Source organism: Nyctereutes procyonoides, unplaced genomic scaffold (assembly GCF_905146905.1).
Source record: "Nyctereutes procyonoides isolate TBG_1078 unplaced genomic scaffold, NYPRO_anot_genome, whole genome shotgun sequence".
NCBI classification, from domain to species: domain Eukaryota; kingdom Metazoa; phylum Chordata; class Mammalia; order Carnivora; family Canidae; genus Nyctereutes; species Nyctereutes procyonoides.
Window position 1 is genome coordinate 17448000 of NW_026575134.1, and position 7012 is coordinate 17455011.

At 46.1% G+C, this 7012-nt stretch overlaps 1 long non-coding RNA gene across 1 annotated transcript; it reads right to left on the reverse strand.

Moving 5' to 3' along the window:
• Positions 1–3034: 3034 nt before the first annotated feature.
• On the reverse strand, positions 3035–5792 carry LOC129494209 (uncharacterized). Its single transcript, XR_008661305.1, has 2 exons — positions 3637–5792; positions 3035–3439 (listed from the first exon to the last, which is right to left on the reverse strand). It is a non-coding gene; the product is annotated as an uncharacterized LOC129494209 (long non-coding RNA).
• Positions 5793–7012: the final 1220 nt, after the last annotated feature.

The window sequence follows — 7012 nt, forward strand, 5'->3', positions numbered from 1 at the left end:
GATGAAACCACAAAGTTGGCACCATTTTCTTTTACTTTAAGGCTGTTCCATTAGCCTGATGATAACTTGTTTTTTAACTTAGAAATGTAGATGATCTAACAATAATCTCATTTAAGAGTTCTGGTTCCCTATGTTTGACGTTTGACACTTGAACCCTGTGTTTGATATGATTCCAGCACTAATTACAATGTGTTTTTCCCCAGGCTAAGCTATTCTCAGACCCCAGCCGGGTGTTCTAGAATTCAACTTTTCTGACTCTGACTCTACCTGGGATAGTATCGCAGCCCAGTTAGGGATCCTGACCAGCGAGACTGCATCGCTACTTCAGAATCAATCCCAAGTGCAGGCTGCTACACGCGCTTCTGACCTACGAGCTCTAACTTGGAAGTTTCCACAACCCTGTCACTGGGTTCGACTAACTTGCTAATGTGGCTCACACTCAGAGAAACATATTATTTACTAGATCAGCAGCTTATTGTAAATGGATATAACTCCTCCAAGGAGCCCTAACTTTTTCCTTCCTCTACGCCGGTTCCATAGCACCTCCGTACAATTCACCGACAAAAATTAATGATTAATTCAGTTAATGCTGAGTTCTGTTGATTGTATCATAAAAGGACCCAGATCCAAGTTATAAAAGCAGGTAACACCCTCAGGTGTGCAGTTACCACACCAGCAGCCCTGGTGATAGGACAATAATATGCTGTAGGGTTTCACAGGGCAAAGTCCTGTTAGGACATTCTGATGAAGCTGTTAACAACATCAAAGTCCCAGACAGCACTGGTGTCTGTTGGGCCTACTGAAGACCAAAACAGATTAGTGATAAAGCAAATATGGTATCTGTAACTTTTTTAACTACGTGAGATCCACGTGAAGAGTGTTAATGTGCGGGCTCACGTACTAATCTTTTCCTTCTTAAAAATAAAGTTGGGATACTCTGAGTCTTAGCTTCTTGTTTGGGCCCCCTATTTGCTAATTTGGTTTTATTAACCTGTTTTGATGTCTTCCCTCCTACCAGTAATTTTCTTTCTTTCTTTCTTTTTTTATTTTTAAAAGATTTGTTTTAGTTATTATTTGAGAGAGAGAGAGAGAGAGAGAGAGAGAGAGAGAGAAAGCAAGTGCAGTGGGGAGGGGCAGGGAGAGAGAAACCTAAACAATGTGCTGAGCATGAGCCCAATGTGGGGCTCGATCTCATGACCCTGAATCGAGACCTGAGCCAAAACCAAGAGTTGGAAGCTCAACCAACTGTGCCAGCCAGGCGCCCCCTACCAGTAATTTTCTTGTTGCCATTATGTTATAATCTCAGGGTCCTGGGATTGGGCCCCACATAGGGCTCCCTGCTCAGTGGGGAGACTGCTTCTCCCTCTCCCTCTGCCTGCTGCTCCTCCTGCTTGTGCTCTCTATCAAATAAATAAATAAATAAAATCGCTAAAAAAAAAAAAATTTACAAAGTGCCAAAGGTGATGGAGGACTTTTCAATGGTATGCCATAAGCATTTTAAATTTCAGCTAATTGATAGAAGTACACCTGTGTTTTATTTTTCACTAGCAAAATATGGTCAAAACACTCCTACAGAACATTCCTGTTCACAGAAGATGCTATACAACACTGGACACCTGACTGCAAACCAGTAGTTTATTTGTTCTACGGCTAAGGTACGGTCTGCACCAAACCATCTTGCAAGCACAGAGTACACAGGGCTCAGCCTGCCACTTGTCACTGTGGCTCAGGCGAGGATCAGGAAACAGCAGCCTTTAAAAATGTACAGAAAAAACCATCTCGTTCACATGGCAGAGCAAAGAATGGTCTCACTATGTGGTTATTTAAATGCTTAAGCAGGGCAGCCCGGGTGGCTCAGCAGTTTAGTGCCGCCTTCAGCTAGGGCGTGATCATGGGGACCTGGGATCGATTCCCACGTCGGGCTCCCTGTGTGGAGCCTGTTTCTCCCTCTGCCTGTGTCTCTTGCCTCTCTGTCTCTCATGAATAAATAAATAAAATCTTAAAAAAAATAAATGCTTAAGCAGATACATAGTTTTCTGAGAAAAATACAGGTCAAATACTAATCCTGGCTGGTGGCACCTCTCTAGAGTAATCCCATAGGGCAGCGAGGTAGAAGTTACCTGGGCAATGATATACGCCAGGCTCTAAGTTTTAAAAAACAACTAATGTAACAGCTCTATTTAGACATCACTATTGATAATCAGAAATTACATCCTAAGTATTTAAACTCATGATAAAAATTTGGGGATGTCAACTTAAAACTGTACAAGGAAGTGTTGTTTGTCAAATTCTCTTGGAGAAACTCAAAACTTTTTGAATATCAGTGTTCTAACCTATAAATATTGAATCCCAACAGTTTCTGCCTCTGTAGGGCACACTGCACGAGGGCACACTGCGCGAGGGCTCCCTTCTAGGGGGGCTTTCAAGGGGATGAATGACTTATAGGGAGTGTGAGACGGGGGAGCCTGGGCAGCACCAGACCTGAGATGGGTATCTGGTTAGGCTTCTGCTTCACGTGGCCACAGGAGTCCCCCCTCCTGGTGGGTGGGCCTGGTGCTGCTGGCCTTTGTTACAACTCACCAAGAGGTCAACAGAAGATGAGGGAGCCAATGAAGCTCAGAGACCTTCGACTCCCCACTGAATTATTCCCAAGTGACCAGGGCAGCTCAGTTCTGTACCAAGACTGACAAAGTCAGAGCTTCCTGGGGACGTCGAGGCTCTCTCCCTTCCCTTCCCCGTTGCCCTTAAGCCTCTCAGAGTGAGCATGACCATTGCTGTGTTCTCCCAATTTCACCCACATTGGAAACGAATGTTGACTACCAAGTAAGGGAGTTGTTAAAGTCATCTGCCAGAGATAGGGACTCTGGTGGAAAGGATATTTTTCCACCCCTGGCTGTATGTACTTTTTCTGCTCGGGAAGATGTCAGGGGACCAGGGACTTGGTTTAGACCAAAGATGCTAACTAAGCCTCTCTGCCATTTCACTCTCTCATTCTGAGGAACGATCTCAAGTAGTAACGCAACACAATTCATCATTGCTGTGCAGAGTGCCTACTTTTATTTCGTGGAGGGGCTTCTCCCACCATGTTGATTTTATTTGAATCACCTCCATTCGTGTTCCGAATTCCACATTAAGGTCTGAGTCGGTCTCTACGCAGTTGGCCATTTATCCGCAGCCAGGTCTCTAGATGAAGACTGTCCGAGGTCTCTGAAGCTTGCTCTGTAGGTTCTGCTGCATGGTCTTGTCTGGGAGTGGTGTAGCTTGCAGGGTCCACTGGGTCTGGGCCTGGCTGCTTGTGGCTCTTAGTCTACAGCAATGGCTGAAACTTGCTGGCCCTTCTCGCTCTCTTCTTTCTTCTTGAAGTGGTCGTGACTTTAGGAGAGTGTTTCTTTCTTGAATTTGCATGAAGTGATCTTTTTACCTTGTAGACCTTTGGCACCTGGCAAGGCAACAAGGTGAGCCTGGAGGGCCCTGGGTTGGGAGAAGGGAACGGGGGCGGGGTGGAAGTGGGGCCCTAAGGAGGAGGTTTGTGCCAGGCGGAGGCAGGCGGAGGCAGGATTATCTGGGGATGGGCTGGAGGGGGAGAGGCATAAATGGGGAAGCAGAAGAAGAGAAGCTTGGGTAGGATCATCTGACCTTTTTAGCGCCCCCTGATCTGGACCGAGAGGGGCTCTTCCTCTTCTTCCACCGCTTGGTGTTCCTGGTTCTTGGCACCCATGATTTCTCCGCCACTTTTGCCATGTTGCAGCTGCTCAGTTGTCTACCCCAGGAGTCCTGCTCTCTGTATATATACCCGTCCCAGGACAACAGGGCTCACACCCTTCTGCTTTGTGTGGTCAGCAGGGCACGCACCACAGCCAATGGTGGCCACGGGGAGCTTAGACATCACAAAGGACCACCCCTGGGTGGGGGGTGGGGGGTGGGATGCTTGGTTGGCTGAGATGCTCTAGCTGGAAAAGGCAACTGTGAAAGAGTCTTCTCATACTGACCTGCTCCTCCTCTTTGTCTCTCCACGGTCAATTCTGGTTGTACACATGGCAGAGATGGGTGTAATGCCCAAGTCTTTCCCCATGGTTCATTCTACTGGTTCCCACTCTTTACTGTTACCAAATATTTTATATATCTCACCTGCTTTGAAAAACCTAGGAATCAGGAAATTAGGGGACAGTGTTTGAGGCAGGATGCCCTTCACTGCCTGGTTAGAAGAGATGGCTCTGAAATATAATTCAGGGCCAGGTATGTGTGTGTATGCACTAGGAGGACTCAAGATTAAAGTTCTGGAATACAATTAAAATCTAGGAATATATTTGTGTTCACACATATTATATACGATTGTTTTGGAGACCCGATGAAAATCTTTGGAAAAACATCTTCAAAGGTGCAAGAAATTTAACCTCAAATTTTGGGGATGGCGGGTAAGCAGAGATAGAAGTGGAAGCTCACTCCAAACCAGAACTCCTCTTCTCCCCATCTGCATCTGTACCAGAGCTCCCCCATCTCCCTTTGTGAATGGCAGGAATGACATCCACAGAGATGGAAAGTAGATTAATGGTTAACTAGGGCTGGCAGGAGAGTCGGGGAAATAAGGAGTGACTGTTAATGGGTGTGTGGTTTCTTTCTGGGGTGATGAAAATGTTATGAAGTTAGACTGTGGTGATGGTTGCACAACTAGGTGAATACGCTAAAAACCACGAAATTGTAAAACAAAAAATACTGGGATGTGATTTAGTTATATTAAAATACGATTGTAACTACAAGAAGAGCTGAAACTAGGCAAGGGCCCACTGTAGCTTTAGCTACAGACCTCAAATGGATACCTGAGGCTATGAAATTTTAAGACACAACAAGGGATCAAATGAACTAGGTCTTCACTTCTTCCATGGGGAGAAGTGGCATTTCAGAAAAAAAAAAAAATCTAGCAGTCTTTTGTGAAAATCTGGGAGGAGAGGTAAAAGAACAAGACTGTGGATGGAAGGGAGGGAGGGATGGAAGGAAGGAAGGAAGGAGAGTCGAGTCAGGAGATAAGGAAACATGCATAGGATCACTGTCTTACAGCTTCAGGCATGAGGCCTCTGTCATTTGTGTCATCCACTTGCTGAGTTATAAGGAACTGAAGTAGCTGGAGCAGGGCTGCTCTGCCTCCCAGCCTGATGCCTATTCTGCCCCAGGCTCCAGTCTGGTAAGAGTGAGCCCCACGGGCACCCTTACTGAAGGCCACGGGCAGTAAGGGGCACCCATCTACCCACAGCTGATGCCCCGGGGGGGGGGAGGGGGAAGTGGGCAAACAGTGTAGCTAGGACAGGCTCCGTGAGGCAGAAAGAACAGGGCCTGCTATGTGAACCACAGACTCAGGTTAAAAATAACAGAATCTTATTCCTGACGGGCAAGAAGATGGAATAAAAAGTTTTGTATCTCTCTTGTCATTCCCACTGTGCTGTAAATTAAAAAGTAAAATAAAGCAGCTAAGATGGAATAGACAGTATAACTGTTTTTGTTTTTGAAACAAAAAAAAAAAAACGGAATAAAATTAGGGTCCAATAAAAATACACCAAAAGAGTGGCATTTTCATGGTTATTTCTTCATCATAATTCCATTGCTAGATCTTAACTTTCCAGAAGGCACGGTGATGACCACAAGAGGTACTCAATATCTAGTGCCTTGAACGAATACATAAATGTATAAAAAAATGGATGGGGGATCCCTGGGTGGCGCAGCGGTTTGGCGCCTGCTTTTGGCCCAGGGCGCGATCCTGGAGACCCAGGATCGAATCCCACATCGGGCTCCCTGCATGGAGCCTGCTTCTCCCTCTGCCTGTGTCTCTCCTCTCATTCTCTCTCTCTGTGACTATCATAAAAAAAAAAAAAAAAGGATGAATGTGTTTTGTGTTAGTGTGGTACAGTTATAGATGTTCACTCTTCCCTGTTTTCCAAATTTATTTTTTTTAAGATTTTATTTATTCACAATAGACATAGAGAGAGAGGCAGACACACAGACAGAGGGAGAAGCAGGCTCCATGCAGGGAGCCCGATGTGTGACTGGATTCTGGGACCCCAGGATCACACCCTGGGCCGAAGGCAGGTGCTTAACCACTGAGCCATGCAGGTGTCACAGAATTTTTAATTTTTATTACAGATTTTTAAAAAAATTTATTTGAGAGAGAGCGCGCGCACATGTGTGCATGGCGGGGGGGCAGTGGGGACAGAGCAGAGGGAAAAGGACAAGCAGGCTCCCTCTGAGTGCAGAGCCCAAGGCCGGTCTCCATCCTATGACCCTGGGATCATGACTTGAGCTGAAACCAAGAGTCAGACACTTAACCTGCACCACCCAGGGGCCCTTAAAGGAATTTTTTAAAAAACGGTGTAAGACTACAACCCAGAGAGTACGGCACAGAGGTCACATTTCTGGACGAGAGGACTAGCTCCTGAAGAAAGAGGGCAGGAGAAGAGCAGTACTGAATACGCCCAGGGAGGATGCAGCCAGGGGACAGCCCCCCCCCCCCCCCCCCCCCCCCCGCAGAACCCAGGAGGATGCAGCCCTGGGGAGCACCGGGTCCTACCAAGGTCAAGGCCAGAAGAGCTGGGTATCCCAGCACGCACAGGGAGGAGCTAGATAACTTTTTTAAAAAATTTTTTTTTAAAATAAATTAATTTTTTATTGGTGTTCAATTTACCAACATACAGAATAACACCCAGTGCGCATCCTGTCAAGTGCCCCCTCAGTGCCCGTCACCCATTCACCCCCAACCCCCGCCCTCCTCCCCTTCCACCACCCCTAGTTCCTTTCCCAGAGTTAGGAGTCTTTATGTTCTGTCTCCCTTTCTGATATTTCCCACACATTTCTTCTCCCTTCCCTTATATTCCCTTTCACTATTATTCATATTCCCCAAATGAGTGAGAACATACACTGTTTGTCCTTCTCCGATTGCTAGATAACTTTCTATCAGTGCTGTACAGGGAATGGAGACGGGGAAGAAAAGAGAATGATGATCTATTTTTTTAATTTTTTTTGTCTA